Genomic DNA, 11,764 nt, shown 5'->3' with positions numbered 1-11,764 from the left:
TTATGTGCCAAGTAGGATTTGAGGGACTTTATTGTTTTAAAAATTGAAGTGTCTATATTTTAATGTAGAGACTTTGGCAAGCACAATGAATTACAATGACATCAACATCACAACCAAATTTTAATGTCAAAACGATCTATTGCAAAGTGAAGTGGATGAATTGTTATTCAGAGAAATGAAAAAAAATGTATGTAAAAATGTTCTCATAAATCTGTTTCTCATATTGCAATTTACATCAGTCTTTAAACAGTTAGAATGATGGAATGTAAACATCAAAAACTGACCTAAAATTATACAGAATCTAAAAGAAGAATCTTTCATAGTGTAATGCAAAATGTATACCCTTTCATAGCACATCACCTTTTTTTTTCTTTTCTGAGATTAAACATTAAAAATGGCAGTATTTTCATACTAATAAATAATCTCAGGGAGAACAACATTTAAACATAAAATGTGAAAAAAAAATGATTTTCAGAATCAGAAGACAATTTGAAAATAATAAAAGAAAGCCATAAGATAAAAGGTGCTGTATAACATGAAAGCTGCCTCAAAATGGGTAATTGTTTAAACTTCTCCCCAAATATAGATTTTAATTAAAACTAATCTCATTAAAAATTGAAATGGAGCCGAAACTGGTTTGGCTCAGTGGATAGAGTGTCAGCCTGCAGACTGAAAGGTCCCAGGTTTGATTCTGGTCAAGGGCATGTACCTTGGTTGTGGGCACATCCCCAGCAGGGGATGTGCAAGAGGCAGCTGCTTGATGATTCTCTCTCATCGATGTTTCTAACTCTCTATCTGTCTCTCTTCCTCTCTGTAACAAATCAATAAAATATATTTTTTAAAAATTAAACTGGATTAAACTATTTTATTCTTGTAAAGGGTAATTATTAATAAAGCTGCACAGAATTCTATATTTCATGTGCTTTAGACTTATAGAATTTAAAATACAAATGGAGGATTTTATGTTTCAAAAATAGTGCTGTGTGGGAAGTACAAAATACTTTCATATTAACTAAAGAAAATATTTAATTGCTACCTATTATACTAAAGTTTAAAAACATTACTACATAGAATATATTTGCCTTTCATTCAAATGAACTGAATGGTAACTTCAAAGTGGATATCACTGTTTTTTAGAATTTTGTTCTGTTTCTTTAAGTGTGAATAGAGGTTGGTAAATGTTCTTCCTACTTTCTTGGTAACTGAGTTGGCTCCTGTTGAGAAATAGTTGTCCTTTACTTAGATGAATCCCCATGGTGTCTCTGACTCACACAGTTCACTCCAGTGATTTACATGTAACCCTTGAACTCACAGCATTTCAGGCAAAAGTATGCATTTCTGGATGGTAGAACCATGGTATTCAGTTTTCTGAATATAACAACAAATCCAGTGAAATACCATTAACCAGATGCATGAGCATCCCTCATATATGGAACATAAACCAAAAGAACAGCTTGAGGGCTAGTGGCTCCTGAACAAGGAATGTTAATATCACCTGCTGATCATTTCCTCCCCAACATACATACAAGCCATTATCATCCCAGAACCTTACTCATGATGCTGTCCTGATAATCTCTATTATTTTTATTGGAGTTAATTCAGAAGATGAAATCCATTACTTACCTGGCTCTAAGAGTTGATAGATCAATACTGGCTAAAATAATAGAGAACAAAATTGATAATTAACTAAACAGAGCTCTTAGGAAATAACTCTGTTGTTAAAGGTTTCTTTTATATTTTTACTAGAGGCCTGATGCATGAAGTTCATGCATTAGTATGCCTTCCTTCCCCCTCCCCCCTCCCACCCCCTACCCCCCGCCCCCAGCAGCCAGCACCGGCTTCCTTCTGGCATCTTTGACCCAGGCTTTCCTCATAGGCCCAGCTTCATCAAGAAAATCTTCTGGAAGGATGTCCAGTCTAATTAGCATACTATGCTTTTATTAGTATAGATATTTGTTATATTATTTTTCAATTTGATATGACTTAAATTAAGTCAAATTTGGAGAGGAACCCAGAAAATATAGTAATTCAGAGAAATCCCCTTGGTCTTAAAATAAGATTACTGAGCTATACATTATTTTACATTATACAAATGAACTCAAATTTGATTATTTAAAATGAGTAATAATGCTGATGTGCATTTTAAAAATCTAGAATAAAAAGAGTCTATACAAATTTTGCTGTTATTAGAATATTAGAAAATATATACTTTTAAAAATGATATATTTAGTTCATTTTTTTCTGGAACTCAAAATACCATGACTTTTCAAGTTCTTAGGTTCAGTGTGTGGAAAGAACCAATTCAAAATATCTCCTTGGCACAATAAATCTAATCCATTAGATGAAACTCTAAAGTAAAAAATTCTATAGGGTCCTACAGACCCTATCAAAATACTCACCACTAAAATATAATTGTATTTGGAATAAAACATTGTAATATATTTTTCTGCTATCACAATTCACTAGAGATTTAAGCCAAGGAAATAAGAATTTCTTTTAAGTATTTCCACCTACAGGCTCCTGACAATTTTAAAATTCTGTGTAACATCAAAAAGCAGTCAATGAATATTCAAGACATCACATACACAAAGCTTATTTGCCTACCATAAGAATCAGGATAGTTTCTTTTATTTAAAATAGATTTTTAAACTATCTTGTAAATGGAGCATGATATTTACAGGAAGTCCAGCAAGATATATATTTTTAATTTAAGCATGCTTATTTTTGTAAAACAGTATGTTAAATATAGTATTTTACCCCAAAATTTACTAGCCTCATTGCTGATTGCGATTCTATAAAATATTCTAACAAATAAAATATTAAACTTTACTGAGATCAATATTATCTCACAGTGGAATCTTTATTTCACAAACATGCTGAAGTTGCTTTCTATTTTCTATAGAGAGGAAATAGATTCTTTTTGCATTTTTTCCTATGCATTTTCAACAATAACAATCAGTGTATGGAATGGGATGAAGACCAAGAGCTGTGGAAAAGTGCTGGGAAGTACACCCTAAGTTTCCTGAACTCATGAAGTAAAAAATATATATGTTCAAGCCATTGGGAAAATATGCCTATTTGTGTGCATATGTGAAGGGAGGAAGCCAAAAACACTGAGGGGGGATCTATCAATTTTAGTTTCTAACAGCTAAAAACATAAAACATCATGGAGCACAAATCTGAGTCCTATCAGGAACTCTGTTTTCACTTAATTTCCTTAGTTCCAGCAGAGAAAACAGAGCAGAACACACGGAGTCCACAGTCATAAACCCATGGAAATTTTGGATTCTAAAAGACAAGAACAGAAACAAAAGCCATTTCTGAAGTTATATGTTAAAAAAAATACTGTTTACATATGCAATAGACAACATTATTTAGCTGACATTTTCTGAGGGCTGTTCAGTCTGCAAAAGCTCTTGTTAAACATTGTCAATAAATTGTTCACAAAGATATCATTGTTTGATTAATTAACTGATACTGAAATGAGAAGCCTAAATTCAAGACAATATCTTGACAGAGACAGACATGACGTGAGCTCAGTGTAGGACTCACAAGTCATAGGATTATAAATCACAATAGAAACTTTTAGCCATGTTTTGCATAGTCATCTCACTCATTCTGCAGGGGGAAAAATGGGGAAATTATTAGCTTGTTTTGAATATGTAATGATTGTATTTTTTTTTCCTTTTGTAGTAGGCAGAATAATGATCCTCCTTCAGTAGGTCCATGTCTTAACCTCTAAAACCTATGACTATGTTACCTCACATGGCAGAAGAGAATTTGCAGATGTGATTAAAGATACAGATATTGAGTTGCTGAGACTATCTTGGATTACATACAATTAGTCCAATCTAATTACATGAGCCCCTAAAAACTGAGGACCCTTCCCAACTATGATAAATGGGAGATGTGACTATGTAATAATAATCAGAAAGATACCGAGTTGCTGAGTTTGAAGATAAAGGGAGGGTCCATGAATAAAGCAATGCAAACAGCTTTTAGAATCTGGAAAAGGTAAGGTATATGATATTCATTCCATCTGCACAATTCCTTTGCCATGTAGCATATTCTCAGGTTCTAAGAATTAGTCCATGGGCATCTTTTGGAAGATGATGGAGAATTATTCTGTTTACCACAACCTGTTTAAGGAGTGTATTTTAAATAATCTTTTTTGCCCAGCTGGCATGGCTCAATATTTTAGCATCAGCCTATGAACTAGGAGGTCACTGTTCCATTCCAAGTCAGGGCACATGCCCAGGTTGCAGAAGGAGGCAGTCAATCAATGATTCTCTCTCATCATTGATGTTTCTACTTCTCTCTACCTCTCATTTCCTCTCTAAAATCAATAAAAATTAAAATATAATAAAATGAATAATCTTTTTGTTTGCTTGTTTGTTTGGCATCTATAACCACAGAAACAGAAGTAATTAGTCAACTCTCTTATATTAGCAAAGAAGAAAAGAATGTCACATGAATACCAGCTCACTTGGAAGTTAAGTTGATAGTATATGGGTATCAACAGAGCTGTATTATTTTTTTTCTAGAAGATCAAAGATTATATAACTCTTAAAAATACTAATTCATGGTAATAATTGATTGGAAACATAGTTGACACCATACATTTAAGGAAATTCTCCGTAAGCTCAGATTTAAAACAGAACATATTTGTTTATGAACTAGTATAAATTTGAAGTTATCTTGTTTATAATAAGAACAAAACCATAGTGAGAGCTGTTTATAAAAGTCATTCAATTAAAAAAATCTTAACCTAATAAGTCTGGTCCTTTTCTATCTTCTTTATCCCTATCAATATAAAACATTTCATTTTGAATATTTGTGATTTTTAAAAATTATTTTGATGACACAAGGAACAATTTATATTTCCCAAAAAGCAGAATTTCCAAGATACACTGGGCACCTATTTGTACAAATGTGTAATGCTTATTTGTTTCAGACAAAATGAGACTCTTTGATCATATTCAATTCCAAGTTATCTTCCACATGCATACATCTGAGAATGATGTTAACCTGCTCCTAAAGCAATTTCACTCAATGCAATCACTCAACGTAAGCACTTGTCTCTCTGCTTCCATTTCATTGTAGCATTCAGTGCTGGTCCGATGCCCTTATACCAGTTTTGAATGAGTGAAAATGTGTTGGCTGGAGGCATATCTAAGGTTACCATGCATTGCAAAATAATTGACATCGATTTGGAATAGTCATTTTTAGTACCAAGATAGATAGAAATTTGCACAGGGAGAATCCATGTTTGGGTGAGACAGAAATGTAATAAGTCATGAAGACAGTGTTCACCATGTTATACCCTGAATAGTTGGAGTGGGTGCTGAGGCTCTGCTGCACAAATGCATCATTTGTTTGCGCTTCCAGAGGAAAATGTAAGATTGCGACTGTGTTACTCAGATAATTTCTGTGCAGGACGACAGGTACAGTTTTTAACTTCTACAGTAGGAGTTATGTGAGCCTTGAGATCAGTGTCTGTGACTCAGAGATCAGACGTTGTGTAAAGATGGTGCACCACCATACATGGGCAGTTTGGGAGGGGTATTCATTCATTATTTCTTCAATAAAAATACCATATGTAATACCATATGAACAAAGTGGCCATGAAGATGGTGAAAGGACACTGACAATCAAAATGAAGAAGTTTGCATCGATGGAGAATAGGGTTACTTCACAGTAAAGATAGTTTGCTTGATTGTGAGGCTGATATTAGAATCTGTGGTCCCAGATATTTCCATGACCAGCTGAATTTTCAAAACAACTTGAAAATAAAGCTAGAAGAGATCCTGTTCACAATTAAGGTTAACCACCTAATTGGCTACAACATTGTTTATTTAATTATTATTAGGAAATAATTGACGAGTATAACAAAGAATTCTCAAATAATATTATTAATGTTGTTGTTTTTTCCATCATTTGAAATTTACCCTCGTTATCCAGTGGAATTATTTCATTGTGTACTGTTCTAACAAGAGATTTTGATCTTTGATCTATGAGTCAAGTCATATCTCTGCTGGGAGAGAAGCTAGATAATTTGAAACCTTTATTATCCTTTCCCAACAGGTAAGATGTTACCTGGAACAACTGTGCTAGAAATGTTGACGTTTTCCCAGCGTGAGCGTGGCAGTGTGACTCACAGAGGTAAGATTTAGGTCTATTGTGTTCTGATCTCATTTGTCAATCGTGGCACCTTCATATTTGATTCTTCCCCTCTCTTTATAGGATAGCATTTCCCATTCATGGGCCAGTCAAGGCTGTAAAACATTGCAAGCTTTTCTATTCAGCAACCTAGACATAAGTGTGGTTTGGCATGCCTAGACATAGCAGAAATGAAATCCTGAAATCTGTTTTAAAAGGCAGGAGTTTAAGATTCATTGTCAAGCTTTGACTAACATGGCTTTTGATAATACATATTTTTCTCCAGAGTTCCTGGAAGTATTTAGAGCAATGCAGGGGGAAAAATGTTCCAGAACACAGCCAACTTGAAAGCATAGGTGACAACCGGGGATTATGAACACTGGCAAAGAACTGAGCACAGCTCACTTTTTAAAAATCTATGGAAAGTTTTCTCACTGCTTAATTTAACGTTTGACAGAGCAGCCTCTTATATTGTTGTTTAGAGATATCTTAAAAGGACAAAACATCCTCTTTTGTTTCTAAACACCTATATCTGTGCATTATTGGAAAACAGAGCTATGCCATATTAACACATGGTGTTTCTTTGTTGTTTTATTTAAAACATTGCAAAGGTCTTTTGACTGCAACTGCTAATTGTGTTTAATGTTGTTAACCCAGGTATACTGCACTCCAAATGGATTTTTCTTCTTGTTGATAAGTGTCCTGGCTTTTAGTTTAACTGCTGAAATAATGGGAAAGGTAGTCAATCAAATTATACCTCTGTGCATTCAAATGAATCATTTAGAAAAATGAATATGACTGAAATTTTCAAAAGGCCCTAGTATGTTCACTAAGTGCAGAAGTGATTAATCTTTTTAGCTTTATGTTGGCAGCAGCCATAAAGTGCATGCAATTAAAGTCTATAATGATATATGTCTATGGCATATACTGTGAAGCTGTCCAAGAGAGAGCAGGAGAGAAAAATATAGGACGTGTGCACTGTGCTCCACAAATAAGATTCCCTAATAAATGTGTTCAGTGCCATACAATTTAGACACGTCAATGGTTTAATAAAATATTTGTTTGTAACCACTATTTTTCTTCCCTGGGACTGTACTATATTCTGGAATAACGGCATACAATAATTCTTTTTATTGGTCTTAATAATTTCTAGTTTAGGTGAATAAACATCTTAAGAAGAGTTTTAAATTTGGAGACAGGTGATGGAGTCTATCAGTAAGTGACAATATTTCTGCTGTTTTATGCCAAAGTAAGGGCTATTACATAACATTTTAAGTTATAAATTATGTAAGAATCATGCATGGCATAAAGGTTCTTCTTTGGACAGGCTACTGATCTTCTTATCTTTCCACTTAATTCATTCAGTAATTTTTGCCCTTGCAAAAACTACTACTTGCTTTCCAATACCTATTCTACTTCCATAGAGTAATAAAATACCCATATACCTGGCTGCATGAACTAGTCTGAACTGCTCAGTGTCCCCCACATATGACAGTGACCATAAAATTAATAAATGACTTGTGAGATATAAACAGATATTGTACAAAACATTTCTATGCAGGAATAACTTTCTTTTATCATGTCTGGAAGGCTGGATGCTCTCACAATGACTAGCCATTGAGCAGTGGCTTTGGACCACAGGTGGAGGTTCAAGATTGACGGTGGCTGAGCAACAACATGGAAGGGACAATGATGCCTGTGGAGTCCTCAACTACCAAGTTTATGAGGAGGTGGAACAATATTGCCAACATTTTTAAGTCGTTGTTTTCTGTAACTCAGCATTGAACGTAAAGCTAATGTAGTAAGCAACACCTTTAAAAACTGCGTAACAATAAAGAGGCATCTGCCATTCCCTTTGAGGTGACATTTTCTACTTGGTAAGTTCTTTCTTCACAGTGAATATACACATTGGAAATGTTAATATAATATTAAAGTAAATTTCCCCATGTATGCTTAAAATTATCTTCAACTCACTTGGATTTATCCAACAAAATTATCTATAATTGATGGGTCAACTATAGGCCCATATAAAAGATAATTCTTTTGCATTGAGAATAAACTGTTCTTTATAAGTCAGAAAAAATTGTGATAGCTGTCAACCTTGGAAGCATCAGAAATGGTAAATATACAGTATATGTAATCCAATTTGTATTCTTTTTCATCCCTTTAAAAGGCAATTGGCATGAACCTAATAATTCTATATATGAGTACAGCTAATAATAATACTTCAAAAGAAAAACAAAAATGACAATTTCTACAGGAGAAATAGACAAACTGATAATTAGACTTGATGATTTCAATATTTTTGTCAGCAACTGATAGATAGTATATATAGCAAAAGGAATCTATGGATTTATGGCCTTGGCCTCTTTAGGGACTGACTTATAAGCTATATAACTCTTGTGGTATAAGATGGAGCTAGATCATAATTTAAACATGTCTGACTCCTATGTGAAGAGAGGCATGAAGCTTACTTATGGAATCCACATATTATTCTTGTCCAGAAAGTGCCCATCCATTACAGGGAGAAACACTTGGGAAAGCCATAATCTACATTCTGGAACCCTTCCTGCTGCAACTGGGACACCTGATTGACTGCAGCCTTAATATTATTAGTAAAGCTTCCTGCTAAGATTCTCTTAGATTTTTATGAGTAAGATTTGACAATTATTCCTTTATGATAACTCACAGGAGCTGCACCTAAAGCTTTTGTCCTAGGATGGGATGCGACATGGAACAGACACACAGTCGACCATGCCCTGAGGACAGCAACAATGGCCAGCAATCTTCATGTAATGCGATCAAGAAACAACATTTTTCATTAGACTCTGAGATTTGGGGAGCTATTACCTCATCAAATGTGACTAGCTTAGCAGGACATGTTTGCAAGTAGAGTTCTGTTTTAAGCAACCTATCAATAGATTTGTATTTCTATTTTAAAAGTCCCAAAGCACTATTTTGTCTGGAAGATCCAACAGTGAGAAGAAGAATAAAAGAATACATAAAATCACAAAAGGAATGTATGCTATGGGAGGGTGTGGTTGTCATTCCGCCTAGATAATTACTCCTGAATGGTGTACTCAACACATCATAATGTGATTTATCAGCAATGAGAACAACTGATTCCATGGTTCAGAAAACAATTCTATGAAAATTTCCACATTTTTTTTACAGCTTTCTATTGACCAGTAGATTTCCCATAGTAACCATAATATATGTTCTAAAATATGACAGAGTTATGATAAAGAATAGCAAAACAGTACCATATACACCTATACACGTCCACAGAGTTGCTTTATTAGCACTTTTTATTTAGCAGTTAGACTTAGTTTTACTTTCCAACTCCATATTTTGTGACTCTCCTTTAAGATACAGATGTATTCTACAAGTGAATTATAAAATCTCATTTTATTTTTATGGAACACTTATTTTTCATCATAAGAACTGGTTTGGATAGATAAATAGCAGTGTTAAAGAGAGGGGTTAACACATTAAAAGGAAATATTGCACAATGTATCACAGAAGTAAATTTCTAGTCTTCTTTGTGTCAATTCAAATAGAACCATCAGGAGTGTTCCTAGCCTAGGCTGTCTTTAAGGAAGTCATAAAAACTAAGATCAGGATAAATAGCACTCAACTTACCACTGAAAAGTCATTTCTAAATAGAGCAATCAATGTCTATTTGTAGAGACATAAAAATCCTAGCCCACAAGGCTCGAAATAGGAACCATAAACAATTTAACAATAAACTAATAGATTTATCGTAGGACAGCAGAAAGCATCCTAGGGAAAATTCTATGACTTTGTTTATTTCTATAAATTACAGATTGTAACTAATGTATTATAACTTCATGTCAATTTTTTTTCAAAAGACTTAAGGCAGGTAATTCCCAGAGATTTCATTGAAGTACATCCCTAGAGCCCTTAAAAATAAAAGAGTCCATTAGAGCTAACATTCCTTTCCACAATACTTAGCAAAAATGGAGGCTTTTATACAATCTACATTAAAAGTATAGGATGAGCCTTTTTCTTCACTTAAATAACACTAAAACATTTTGGGGGAATATGTATTTTATCTTTTATAGGAAGATATTCAACTGTCAATAGATTAAGGAAACTTGTTGACATACTTTAATAGGATAAATTAAACATGCAGGGAGATACTTGAATGTGAATTTTAATATATACATCCTCTATGGCCAATGTTGAATTTACTCTCTTCTACTATTTTTTTAATTAGCTTATTTACATATTTGTAACTTTTTACAATGGCAGTATCTAAATATCTGTCATTGCAACTCTGTTAAAACAGTTGCAGTAGCTAAAACCAGTTTGGCTCAGTGGATAGAGCATCAGTCTGTGGACTGAAAGGTCCTGGGTTCGATTCTGGTCAAGGGCATGTACCTTAGTTGAGGGCACATCCCCATAGGGGGTGTGCAAGAGGCAGCTGATTGATGATTCTCTCTCATCGATGTTTCTAACTCTCTACCCCTCTCTCTTCCTCTCTGTAAAAAATTAATAAGATATATTAAATAAACAAACAAACAAACAAACAAACAAAAAAACAGTTGCAGTAGCCTCTCACTGAATCTGGTATATGAATCCTACATACCTCCTCTTACCTAATTTATTAGTCTCTTTTCTCTGTCTGGTTCTTGTAAATACCCTTCAGAATTTATCTAAAGCATCAACATTTTTAGTAATCCTTTCTAGAATAATTAATGTGATTTAAAATTGCTTCTTCACGTTCTAATAGTAACTTATTTAATCTCATCTTCAGTTCTTTCTTCTTTTTGCTTTGTTTTTCAATACCCAAAAATATCAATATACTGTTTCAAAGGGAATAAATATCTTTGACTCATTGTAAGGGTGAATATCAGAAACTGCTAGAAAACTATTTCCAAAATGTCCTGGAAGGTTTATTTGGCTTTATATAGAGATCTCTTTTCACTTTCATCTTAAAAATTACAAACATCACCCAGCTGGTATGTTCAGTGGTTGAACATCCACCTATGAACCAAGAGGTCATGAATTGATTCCCAGTCAGGGCAACAGGCCCAGTTTGCAGGCTCAATTCTCAGTGTGGGGTGTGCAGGAGACAGCTGATGGATGATTCTTTCTAATCATTGATGTTTCTATCTCTCTTTCCTTCTCCTTTATTCTCTGAAATCACTAAAAATATATTTTTTTAAATTGCAAATAACTATCTGCTTTAAATACATTACCTATCAAACTGTATCCACAATAACATTTTAATAAGACTCAGATAAAAGTGTATATAGCATATATCCATCCCAAATTCTCTAGAATTGTATTTTTATGCACAAAGCTAATCTTTAATTTCCACAAGATCATGTTTCTGGCTTGTTATTGACAAAGAGGTCCTGGCTCCTGTTTTTATGTCTGCAACAGGAAACAACAAGTCTGCAAGCAAATAATACCTGTGTTTTATTTTTCTCCAATTCTTCCGTGAAAACAGCATGTCATTAATTTGTCCAATTTATCAAAGATTGTCTCCTGGGAGATGGGAAAAAGTCTGTCATCAGAAATGTTCATTCTATTGTGCTGGGATTAGAATTTCATTTCCGCACAGCCAGTGGTAGAG

This window comes from Pipistrellus kuhlii, unplaced genomic scaffold (genome assembly GCF_014108245.1).
Source record: "Pipistrellus kuhlii isolate mPipKuh1 unplaced genomic scaffold, mPipKuh1.p scaffold_m20_p_2, whole genome shotgun sequence".
NCBI lineage: Eukaryota > Metazoa > Chordata > Mammalia > Chiroptera > Vespertilionidae > Pipistrellus > Pipistrellus kuhlii.
The sequence above is the reverse complement of the archived record's forward strand: the minus strand, read 5'-3'. Positions refer to the sequence as shown.